This window comes from Rhinolophus hipposideros (assembly GCF_964194185.1).
Source record: "Rhinolophus hipposideros genome assembly, chromosome: 19".
Taxonomy (NCBI): domain Eukaryota; kingdom Metazoa; phylum Chordata; class Mammalia; order Chiroptera; family Rhinolophidae; genus Rhinolophus; species Rhinolophus hipposideros.
The window spans coordinates 45,292,006-45,304,830 of NC_138065.1; the positions used below are offsets into that span (position 1 = coordinate 45,292,006).

The 12,825-nt window shown below is 43.4% G+C and overlaps 1 protein-coding gene across 1 annotated transcript in view; it reads left to right on the forward strand.

Moving 5' to 3' along the window:
• Positions 1-12,126: 12,126 nt before the first annotated feature.
• SEC16B (SEC16 homolog B, endoplasmic reticulum export factor) overlaps positions 12,127-12,825 on the forward strand; it is a 42,027-nt gene continuing 41,328 nt past the window's right edge. The window contains exon 1 of the mRNA XM_081025674.1: positions 12,127-12,216. The gene's annotated coding sequence lies outside the window, so the exon portion shown is untranslated. The remainder of the gene's footprint in view (positions 12,217-12,825) is intronic.

A 12,825-nucleotide genomic window follows, 5' to 3' on the forward strand; every position in this document is an offset into this window, starting at 1 on the left:
CTTCCCCATCCTTGAGTTGCAGTAAGGATCAAATGTGATTAAATTTGTGAAACTTAGCATAGTGCCTTGTATACCTAGGCCTTCAATAAATGTCCGCGTTGGTCATGACCACCGATGCATTCTGCTTTAAGGGCACTGACTGCTAGATGACAAGCTCTGTGAAAGCAGGGCCCAGGATGTGCTTTGCTCACCGTTGCGTCTGCGGTGCACACACCACACCTGAAGGAACAATCTCTGCTCCAGGAACCTGTCATCCCCTTTTGGTGCAAGTTGTATCCATTCAGGGCCCAGCTGAAGGCTTGTTTCCTTGGTGAAAGCAGCTCGTATAGATCTTGCTCTCCCAGGAGCTCCTGGAGTACACACTGCTGCCCTGTGGTAGCCATCAATTTGCATCGTTGCCTTGGTGCTGTAAGTTAACCTTGCCCTTCAGGGGTGGTCAGCATTTAGAGAACATTGGCTGTGACCAGGGCCCTTAGTTAGAGACAACCAGGGAGTGAATTCCTTAGACTCAGGACCTGTATCTGACATTTTCTCCCCTGCAGGAGACCCAGTGTTGTCTCAGACCTGAGGGAAGCCTGTTCTGCGCTGCCCTTCACACATGACAGTGGGGTGCTTTGCCAGAACCTCTGAGTCTGACGTCCCAGGAGACATTTTCTGGCACTTAGAGCTTCCTTATTCCTGGTATCTTTGAGTTGATGGGAAAGCTATATGAGTACAGGGGGTTTGTATTATTGCTGATAGGTCCCAAAAAAACATAAAGCAATGCTCAGAATATCTTATAAGAGTACCATTCACAACAGCCAATGGGTACCACTTTCATGTAACACAGAGTGATTGCTTCAAAGATTCTCCTGCCTTTCCTTTTGTTCTGAAATCACAAAAGCCAGTGGTAGAAGCTGGAATGGATCCCCTGAATTTCTTTCTTCCTTTCTTCTCTGAAGAAAGGATCAAGGGCAATGTCATTTTAAAGGCAGGTATGGGGTAGTGGCACCAACCAACATCTTTATGCCTCCTGCCTTCAGTTTCGCTATGTCTCAGGTCAATTTTCTGATGTAGATTCCAGGCCACCCTTCTCAGTTCTAATGGAGCCAGGAACCACGGTGACCTCTCCCTGCAGATTCTAAGCCAGGGTCAGTAACCCAGCTATTCCTTCCTTTTCACTTCAGCTTGTCAAATTTCTGATCGTTTTTCCATTTTTGTCCTCTCCTTTTCTTTAAAGTTTTTTGTCAAGTTAAAAATAACCACAAGGAGACCTTGTGATCCTGTTCTCACTGACCCAGATATTTTAAGAGCTGGAGGATTGACAGCAACTTCTCATTGGGGGATACAGGCTAGCTCTCAGAAGCCGATTAGCTAAATGTAATAATAAAATATTAATTCTATTTCCCACACATAAAACGCTCTCCTTGTTTTGCCTTACCTATCCAAACCTGACTCACCCTTCAATGTGTTGTAGAAAAAGGCATGGGCTTGAGGATAAAAGACTTGGAAACATAGCCGCTGTCTCACCTTGGGCAAGTCACTTCAGTGTGGGAATCTTGATTTCTTCGTCCGTAGAACAGAGATGCTGATAATCCCCTGGAATGAGGGTTGAGGGTTTAGGGTCCAACTCATATGCACTCCGAAGAAATACTTGTTAAACTCCAGAAAGCTTTTGAGTAATCCTAGAATCATCAAGCTCTCCTATTTTTGGATTTTTGTATGAGTGAGTCTATCTACATCGTACAATTGAACAATTCGCTATACCTTCTCTTTAATATGAGGCTCTACTTTCTTCACATCCCCGACTGGTGGATTGGTTCTTTGCAGGACAGCCCACCGAGCTGTGGTGTGCCAGGTGAGCCTGCCCTTTCCCTGCCCAGGCACTGCAGTCTATAGAGAGGACCTATAGTGGATCCTCTTCTATCTAACCAACTCAGGGTTTAATAGAGGCCCAAAGAGCTTGTGTTCTTTGAGTAAGAACCCTATTCCTGGTTGTCGCGTCACTTCCATGGATTGCCTGTTGTGGGTGGAATCGTGTCCCCCTCAAAAGGTATGTTGAAACCCTAGCCCTTGGTAGCTGTGAAGGTGACCTTATTTGGAAATAAGGTCTTTGTAGATGTAATCAAGTTAAGTTGAGGTCACGCTGGATTAGGGTGGGCCCCAATCTAATGACTGATATCCTTATAAGAGAGAAATTTGGACCCCGATGGAAGATCAGGCCCTGGGAAGATGGAGGTAGAGATTGGGGTGACGCAGCCACAGCCAAGGCGTGCCAAGGACGGCCGGGAACCACTAGAAGGTAGGAAGAGGCTGGGTAGGATTCTCCCCAGAGCCTTCAGAGGGAGCACGGCCCTGCCAGCACCTTGATCTCAGACGTCCAGCTTCCAGAACTGTGAGAGAATACATTTCTGTTGTTTGAAGCCATCCAATTTGTGGTAATTTGTTAGAGCAGCTGTAGGAAATGGCACTCTGACCACCATCTCCTCACTTTAGCTCACCCCCTCTGGACCCCAACTCCAACCACTGTTTGACATCACCAGGTCCAGCAGTCCCTCGTCCCTACACCTCACTGTCCACTGAGGCCCTCAGGCCTTACCTTCCGCCCCACCTGACCTGCGTCCATAGCCCAGGCTCAACCGCCTCGCCTCTCTCCTCCTCTGCTGCCTTCACCTGGCAAACCCCCGAACCTGATAACACTCTACTCACCCATTCACATCTGCACCCAGGCATCACATCCCAGAATGTGGCTGGATAAAAAGACACAGCTGCTTATTGGGCTTCATTTTATGAACACAGAGCTCAAGTGGGTTCTCAGGGCTGCCTCATTTTCCTAAGAGATCACTTTGCTCTTCTTTGAGACGCTCTTTCATACCTTCTCTCTCCAGACCAGCTCCCTCCAGCACCTCTGGCTTCTCATTCCTCCAATGTGTCAAGCTTCTTCTGCTTCAAGACGTCTGTGCTTACTCTGCCTTGCCCACTTTCTCCCAGATCTTGCCACGGAACACCCCTCCCTGGATTCATCTCACCTTCTCAGGAAAATATTCCCAGGTTCCTCTACCTAAAATCGCCTCCCACCCCAATGCTGACGCTCTATCTTCTGCCTCTGCCTCTTGCTTATTTTCTTAATAGCACTCAGCACTGTCTGCTGTTGCAGGACAGATTTATTTTACTTTGCTCATCTGTCTGCCTCACCAGCATATAGGCTTCCTCAAAGGCCATTCCTTCTGGTCTACTTCCTGGTTAGATCTGCAGCACCAGATACGGTGGCTGGCACACTGTGAGCTCATCGAGTGAGTGAGTGAGGGAGTGAATGAACGAACAAAGAAAAGGATCTATGTTGTGTATTTTTGAACTGCTGATTTGGGAGGTAGTGGAAACAGTGATTGAAAGTTTGAGCTTTTGATTGCCACTAGCCCTGGATTCAAAGTGTGGTTCTAGCTTTGCTAGCTGTGGGACTTTGAGCGACTTGCTCACCCTCTCTGAGCTTCAGTTTTCTCATTTGTAAAGAAAAAGGATAACAGAGGAGCTACTCCATAGGGCTGCTGTGTGGATTACATAAAATTATGTATAAAAACTACTTAGCTCAAAGCCTGGCCTGTTGTAAGCAATCAATGAATATTTAACAATAGTAATAATAATGTTACCCCCAATATATTTAATAATAAATTAGTTAACCATTACCAAAGCACTTTTCTAAAGCTTTACCTGTAATGATTCAGTTATTTTTCACAACCCCTGAGACAGTTACTATTAGGCTCACTTTATAGATAAGGAAACTGAGAAGAGATTTAGAGATTCACCCGACATCATTGAAGCTAGAAAGTGGTAGAGCCAGGACCCCAGTCTGACAGTGTGGCTTCAGCATGCACGTAAGTGTTGTGATATTTTGCCTCTGCTCAAAAATGGACTTTACACCTTTTGCGTAATCTTTCCTGGGGAGTTCAAGATGCTTTCCCATCACTGATTCTGTCTTGTGGTGGGTAAACGTGAGACTTTTGGTCTGTTGTATATAAATAATTTAGTTTAAGAGATGGAGCTTAAAATTCTTTCAGGAATAAACATTTGTACTTGTTTTCTGCCATAGGTTTTGGTTAGCGAAACCTGACCTAATACCTTCAATCTGATGATGATATTGGAAAGTACGTGTCTATGAGACCCAAAAAGTATGTATTTGGGAGCATATAGCAGTTACTGTGTTTTCCACTTTTTATTCAGTTGTTTAGTTTCATACAGATAAGTTTAGTAACTTCTTCAATTTACACAAGATGTCTGAGTCAAGGAAAATACAGGCTTATGAATAGATGGATGTATGCTTTTGGCACATTTTCCAAATCTGTCTCTCTTTAAGTAAGAGGAACGTGTGGAAAATGAGACTGTTAGATTGTCTTTGGATCGAGGTCACGCATCCCATAGAAACTAAGGCCCAATATTGTCAATAATGGCCTCAATAGTAGAAGTGTTCTTGGATAAGAAACCTCATATTTTGAATATTTTTTCCTACCCCTTTTTGCACTGATTTATTTTCTCACCCCTCTCAAAATTACCTTCAGTTTATCTACCTCTCTTGATCTGTCATAATATTTGCTACAGACAGCACACATTTGCCATTTATTTACATCTGCTTTTTACGGATATGTTCACTTCACGTAGTTGAGTGATTATTAATGAGATAAAGGAGAGTAAACTAATCATAAGACAAGACGACAAATTCAGGTCATATTGAGCTATTCCTTGCATAAATCTAAGGATGTGCTTTTTGCATACAAAGCAAGAATATGGTAATTATGAGTGTCTTCTTCAGTTATGACAAGTAAGGTCAGGCAGGATCTAGTCTTAATATTTATAGCACGATGTTGTGGGGTGATCTCTGAGAACTAGAGCCCTAAGTTCTGCGATGTGACCTTGGGCAAGTTTCTTAACCTCTCTGAATCTCTAATTATAACTACCTAAAATGATGGGTTGAATTAAAGATCCTCCTAGGATAAAAAATTTTGGAACTCCACTTTGGATTATTTTTGCAGTTGAAAGTAAAAGAACAACATTTCTTTTTAACAAGTTATTTTTAAAACAGTTCTACAATTCAGAAATTTTACCTAAATCAGGTCTTTCCCCCATTTAATGATTAAAATTGAGAGCGTGTCCCAATCCAGGGTAATGAATACACATTCAACCTATGCCCTGTGATTCATACATGGTACATATCTACTCGGTACATAGCCCTTATGGTGACAGCATATCTTGAATTTTCTATGATTGCCCCAATTAAAAAAAAAATCAACTTCTGTTGTTGTCAGTATGAGTAAGAGAATTTCACGTCCAAGTCCATTCATACACCTCACTTCATTTTCATTCAGAAAATGTGGCCAGTGACAGCATAGTGATCATTCCCATGTTCTAATTATGTAAAAAAACGTCTCTCTTTCTGTTGGTTGTTTGGTCATTGATCAGTAAGAGCTATTTCTCTATTTCTGTCGCTGAAACAACTGGGATGGGTCGGTCCATTCCGACTCCCTTCTTCTTTTCCTCCATCGGCGCTTTCCCAGGTGATTTCTGAGGCACCTTTAGAGGGTTCTCTGAGACAGTCTGGGTTGAATGGCACTGTCAGGACCATCTCTGTGCCGCCAAGAGCTGGGGGCCCTCCCTCTGCACCACACATCACAGAAGCGCGTGGAGATGTGACCTGCCTCTGACATCAATCTCAGAGGAGAGGAGAGCTGTGTGAAGTCTGGGCTGGAAGAGTGTTTTGCATTTCTCTTTGGCGTGGCTTGTCCATTCCAGATAACCACGAGAACATCTTTAGAATTCTTGAGTGTATTGGGATCACACAGGAGAAACCCAAATCTATTTAGGATTCAGGAGACAGACTCAGAAGCATACGAATTCAGGCAAGTTTTCACTTGTCAACAATTTGTACAAACAGGTTTATTATTTCTACTGATTACATAAGTACATTTTTTTCCTTGCAAGAAATTGAAATATACATAAAATTATAGAGAATAAAATAGAAGTTATCTGGAATCCCACCACCTTCAGCTATCTAATAAACACTTTTATAAACTTACACTTCTTTTTAAGCACAGACACCATTCACATACAGATAATTTTATCTGGGATGGAATGTAATAAATGCTGTTTTATTGTGTACATTTACAAAAGTTACTTCTACCCCCACCCATTGCTCTTGCACATTCTCTCCCTTAGATAGAGGAAGTATTATTGATTGCGAGGTATATATTTTTTTACATACTTTTTCTATAGAGATACATAAACGCTTGTATATAACCACGTTATTATATACATATATAATAGTATATGGGGTAATATACTTTTTCTCTCTCAATAATAAGCCATAGAAACACCCCCAAGTCAACTGATGTACCTGTAATTTATTAAATTTATCATTTATTAGATATCCTAATAGTCCATGACATGAATATCTCAATCTATTCAACCATTTCCCTATTGATGAGCGTTCACTTTTTCAGTTTTTTGCCACTTCAAGCTCATCATTTTTTAACGAACTAATATGTATAATGCTGATAAAAGTCTGTAAATTTTACTTTTTTGACTTCTAATCCCAATTTCCTTGGTCAGTTATTAATTTACTGTCATGATTATTTAGAACATCAATATACTACTTAAGTTCTTGGAATTCTTACTTAGTCACACGAAGTGTTTTGTGCGATTTCTTTCTGTGACCTCAGGCAGTGGCCTTTTTACCTCAGACCTTCTTAGTATGGTGGTCAGATCATGTTTCCAGCCTCAGGACCTACACACAAAACCACTCCGTTGGGAAACTATTACTGAAGCAGGAAGGTTCTGGGAAGCTGACGTGGCATGACAGTTTACGGTGTCTGCCAGCTGTGAGTAACAGCAGGCAGTCATGATGGGATTGAGCAGAAGCAGCAGCAGCCACTCCTGATTTAGGGGCAAAAGATGTAAGTACTTATTTTCACCCTTAACCAATTAACCCAAACCGAGCCCAAACTGAAGAACGCTAAGAGGGAATACAATTCCCATTAGAAACCCTTCTAGCTGATTTATTTGAGAAGCATTTGGTCTCAACCAGAGTAGAAAGGATCAAGCTGGCACATGGTTTCCAGCAAAACGAAGAACCTCACGGGGTCGTGTTTGAAAAAACAAACTTCAACTGTGGCTAATGCCACTTTCAAACCCTAACTCCTTGAAGTGCCTGCATCCTCTGGCAGGGGCTGTCCCCTGTAGGATGGAATGCATGGCTAATGTACAAAAGGACATGTGACTTCAATTTTCATAAAAATTTTAGGCAGGTTCGATTATGGGAAGATGAAAGGAGGCTTAGCAGTTATAGTGTTTGGGGGAGAGGAGAGAGCCTGTTAAATATTTTAAGGGAGGATTCAAGTTGGTTAAAGCTGCCTTAGAGGCAATTTGGAAACTTCTGTTCTCAGGCTACACAGATGACTAGGGGTGTGATGCCTGCCAACCCAAGGAGCAATGAAATCCTGGCACAGGTCCCTTTAGCAAGAGGTGGCCCTACAGCTGCTGTTCAAAAGGCTTCCACCCTGGAAGTCACATCGGGAGTTCTGGGGTTGTCAGAGTTCATAAACCATGTGTTTATGGGTTGGTGATTTTTTTTCTTTCTGTTGAGACCTTTTGCTCTGATGTTCAGCTCTGTAAGAAACCTCACAAATGACTAAGAGGGATCCACCTCGAGTGTGGTTAACCTACTAACATACTTTTGATTGTCACCTCTATGCGGGGGGATACCTAAGTCAACAAGATGGAAGAGGTCCCTGGCCCTGCAGCGTTTGCTGCACAGCAGGAAAACCAGCTGTGAAGAGAGGAGGAATGAATAGTGGGTGGTGGGTCAGGAGACCTCGATTTGGGTCCTGGCCTTGATCCCAGTTAACCATATGGCCTTCTGGGCTTCAGTGTATGTGCTATACAATGAAAGGGTTGGAAAGGATAACCCCTTCAGTAATTGATCTCTCACCTAGTGTGAGTTTTTCCCTTGCTGATCAGCTTTCCACACAGCACTGAATTTGGAAATGGGTACTTTATGTATGAAATGGACCTCACATGTCACCAACCAAGCTTTATCAAATTGCGCTTTTCTGTAACAGAAACTTGAAATATCCTCCTGGATGGGCCCACTTAACGATGTGATATTGGTAGGAGGAAAGGTTGTTTCCGAGAAAGATGTCTTAAAGGTAGCAAGCAATCCCACACAGACTCATCTTAACATGTCTGAGTTTCTATTTTCAAATGGTTATTGATTGGCATAAGTACCTTTCCAACAGCTGCTGATTTTTGAGGGGCAAAGACACAAAAGCCTGACAAGAAGGAAAATGAAATTGCTTGAAATAAGTAGGACCCACCGGCTACAGCTTGAAAGAAATTAAACTGAGTCAAAAATAAGCCAGGCTGTGGTTTCCAGTAGAATAGAAAATACAAACAAACAAACAAAAACAGAAAATACCCACCACGGGTGACTGTGTAGTACTTCCTAAGCTTCCTGACATTCATCACCATCAGCTCGTCATCTTTGGCTTTGGAAGTTGTGAGAGTCTCATTAACATGTTTTAATGAGGGATGGATAAAATCAATTTCTTCAATATAATTAGTATGCATACTTTCCCCCCAGCAGTTTGGCCTTGGCTAAATCCCAAAATGATCCACATAGATCCCTCGCTGCCTCCCTCCCTTTTCAGTGGTGGAAGTGCGTTTCCTAACCCCCAAGTAATCCCTTCTCTTGAGCTGTGAACTCCATTCCCGTCGGCCTCCTGAGGGACCACATCCATCACTCACTTCATTTATTTTTCATCTCTTCAGTCTCTCCCCTAACTGGCTTTCCATCATAGGTAGATGTGTTTGAGTGTCTCCCATTTTATACCAGCCAACCAACCAACCAACGAACCAATGAACCTGCCAATGGGCAGTAACGACTCTCGGTCACTGCTTACTGTCCTATCCCTTTTCTGGCCATTCCCCCAACCCCGTGGAATCCGGTGGACGCTTTCAAGTTCTTATCTAACTTGATCTCTTGCTGTATCTCTCCTCTTTACCTCTTCCTCTGTCTTGACACTCCTTCCTTGGCTTTCTTGATGCTGTTCCAACGGCCTTCTCAGTCTTCATGAACATTTTTGTCTCTGCCTTTTACCGGGAGCTATTATTTTCTTATTTCGAAGTCAGTGTTCTTCCTTGAATCTCATCCACACCCGTGAGTTGAATGACGGCGTGTGTGCTAATGCCTAAATCAAAGCACATACAAATCTCCAGGAAAGAAGCAATGTTTAAACAGGGGAACGCCACCCATCACAAATGTGAGTCCCGGCAGACTTTTCCGAGGAGCTCCTATTCACTACTGGAGACACCTCCAGTACCTTGTACTGCAGGTGACTCAACTTATCGTGGCCCAACCTGCATTTACCTTCTTTCACAAAACCTACTTCTTCTGGTAGAAGGCGTTTCAGTTTTCATCAGGGATGTCACCATCCATCATAACCAGGCCAGAGGTGCGTAAATCCAATTAATCTTGGCATCCCACTTATTCTGCTTCCGTGTTCTCTCTTGAATCTGATACCCAGCCCCTGCTCACCTTTCTCCCCCGACCAGTGTTCTAGTTTGGCCTGTATTGACTTAAAAAAGGTGGATGGTGGCAAATGCCTCTTAAGGCTCACCCTGCCTATAGTCTGGCATTCCCCAAGTCATTCTCTACATTGTGACTTGTGTACTTTTCTAAAATGCCAACGCGATGGTGTCACTTATTTGCTTTGAATCTTTTAGAAGCCTCTCATAGTCTTCAGCAAAACTCCCCCCCAAAATGGCCACATGCCTTCCTTTCTCTCACTCCCCCGCATGGGTGTTACCCTCCAATCTGACTGAATGCGGTGGGTCCCTTGGAGCCTGCCCAGCTGACCCTCCATGCGTGTGCACTCACTGATTCCTTTTCTGGAATCAACCCAATGCCCCAGTTCATGCGCTTAAGTCCTAATTATCCAACAAGGTTCAACGAGTGTTTTTTCTTTCCCAGAAAGGCTTCCTGAGTTGGCTGCCCTTCCCAGATCGTATAATAATCTATGTAACATTTATCATATTTTATTTCAGCAATTTGTTTATTTTATTTACCTTTCAAGTTGATGTTGAAAACCTAAGAAGTAGAATTATGTCTTTTATTTCTGTATGCCTAATGCCTACAACAGCGTGAACACATAACCGTTATTCAGAAAACTATTATTGAGTGGTCAAATGGTGGACAGATAGCTGCCTGCAGCTCCAGGTTGATATTCTGTGTCAGTCAGCCCAGTGGGAAGCACACTTCTTTCCCAGTAGTTCAAGCATAAGCTCTGGAAGCATGCCTCTTGGACACGTCCCTAAACATATGCCAACTGCTGAATTAATCACTGTGGTCAGGGAGCTGCAAGACTTTTTCTGTCCAATTATGACTTTTGAGTCCATTATGAGAGCGAGCGATGGGATAAGTCCCAGGCATGCTGTATAAACTGAGAGGGGACAGGGAAATGGATGATTTATTAGCAGAAGCCAGAGGATAGGATGCTGGGCAGGCAAAAATAGCGTATGTTTGCCATATTGTGTGCAAACGATCTAGGTAGTGAAGAGCTCTGGGGCTCTGCTCTGCTCTACGGGGCTGGCTGAGGCAGCTGGGACAGTCTCTTCAGTGTCAGTTCTCAGCATCTCTGTCTTAGACCATTTGAGCTGTTATGATATAACACCACAGACTGGGTGGCTTATAAACAACAGACATTTAGTCTCACAGTTCTGGAGACTGGAAGTCCACGATCAAGGTGCTGGCAGATTCTGTGTCTGGTGAGGGCTTGCTTCTGGGTTTATGGACAGCCATCTCCTCACATAGCAGGAGGGGTGAGGGAGCTCTTTGGGGCCTGTTTTATAAGGGCACTAATCCCATTGATGCGGACTCTGCCCTCATGACCCGATCACCTCCCAAAGGCCCTACCTCCTAATACTGTCACATTGGGGATTAGGTTTCAACGTATGAATTTGAGGGAGACAGAGACATTCAGTTTGTAGCAACTTCTGTTTGCATTCTAGGCTCTGAACATAAAACCCCCTGATGATGTGCTCACGGCACAGGTCTCCTACACCTCTGAGCCTCTGGGGTATCCATCCTTTCCCTGGAAACACATTCTCTCTTGCTCTCCTCTCCTCCTTCTAAGCAAATGCACTCATATCCTTCAGGTCTCAGTGGAGACATTTTTTCTGCTGGGATGCCTTCTCTCACGAATTTGGCACCTTTTTTTGTGTGTGTCATCTGTTTCTTACTGTCTCCTCTGCCAGCACTGAGCATTGGAATGTCCTGTTATCTTGTCTGCGTCTCCATTAGGCACATTAGGCAATAAACTCCAAGAGGATAAGGAACAAGCTCACCTAGGTCACTTACAGTAGCCTATAGTCAACACCCAAACGAGCTTAGCACATAGTATGCCCTCAATATGTATGAATTACTCAGTTTCTCACCATTTCTTGGTTATTAAATAAGAAAGGGGACTGTTTTGGATCCCTCTGCATAGCCCTGGGGCTTAGCAGCTTTATTTGAGAAACTTAGCAGCTTTATTTGAGAATCAGCTCATACAGGAGAAAATATTTGTATTACAATGAATAAAGAATTAAAGAATTAATGTTTGTCTAAAACATTATTTGTTAAATAAAATTTTTTTTTTTTTTTTTACTCCAGGGGTAAGGCTATATATTCCCCAGTCAGATTCATGTAGTGACATCATTCGTTCAATGAATGGCATTTGGACCAGCAGTAGGACATAGTATCTTAGTGTAATGTCACAAAGCATAGAAAGTATTGCATCCTTGTGAAAAAGGAAATCTTCTTAGGAAGCTTGCATGGAAACTCCATCACAGAAGCAATGTCGGGACAGGCAGTAAGTGTTTACTCAACAGCGTCTCTAATGTTCTTTTATGGAATGCTCCCCCAAAATAATGAACTTTGGCCATCTCTCTTGTGATGGCTGCAGACATTTATGCTTAGAAAAGAAACTACATCATCATCTTGTTGTGCCCTTCAGTGGCCTCCAGGAACTGACGTTTGAACTTTGGTTTCTGGCATCCTAAGTGGCTCCTATGGAAATGACCTTCACGTGCTAACTTCAGCATTAGAACAGCACTCCTGGAGATGTCACCTATCTCTGCAGTCACGTGTTCCAGACCAAGAAAGCAGGGATGTGAGTGCCACTAACATCCGTGCATGCTTTCACACTGTGCCAGGTAAGCCAAGGGAGTCCCTGGACTCCTGGGTACCCAACAGAGCCTTCCACGATAGAGGATTTGTATCCATCAGTAGAGAACTCAGGGTGGTATTGGGTCTGTCAATGAAAGAGCTGGGTGCGAGCAAGTCTCCCGGGCTTAGCCACTGTCACCTGCAGGGATGGATTCTTTCCAGCTCGTCAGTTATGTGTCTGAATATCTGCTCTTGTTCAGAAAGTGTCTGTCAAACATTTCTATCCCGTGGCAGGGAGAGACGTCAGGATGCAGGTATGTGTAGGTATGCATGTACATCTGCCCCATCACAGGTATGACATTTCTTGGACATCTCATGCTTCATTGTAAAAATTAACACACATTTGAATTTGATTCCATACTATTCAATAACATAACGTTTGTGTTTAAAATTAAAAATGTACTTTATGATTGCTTGTACGATAAAATGAGTGCTTGTTCTATGGCGTCCTGCATTGTCCCTGGGGTTGCAAGTACTCCAGGGTGAGAAGCATTGGGCTGCATCTCCTAATTCTGGTGTTCTTACCTTAACCCAGGGGTGTCCAAACTGTGGCCCGCGGGCCAGCTGCAGCCCGCAATCCATTGTTAATTGGCCCG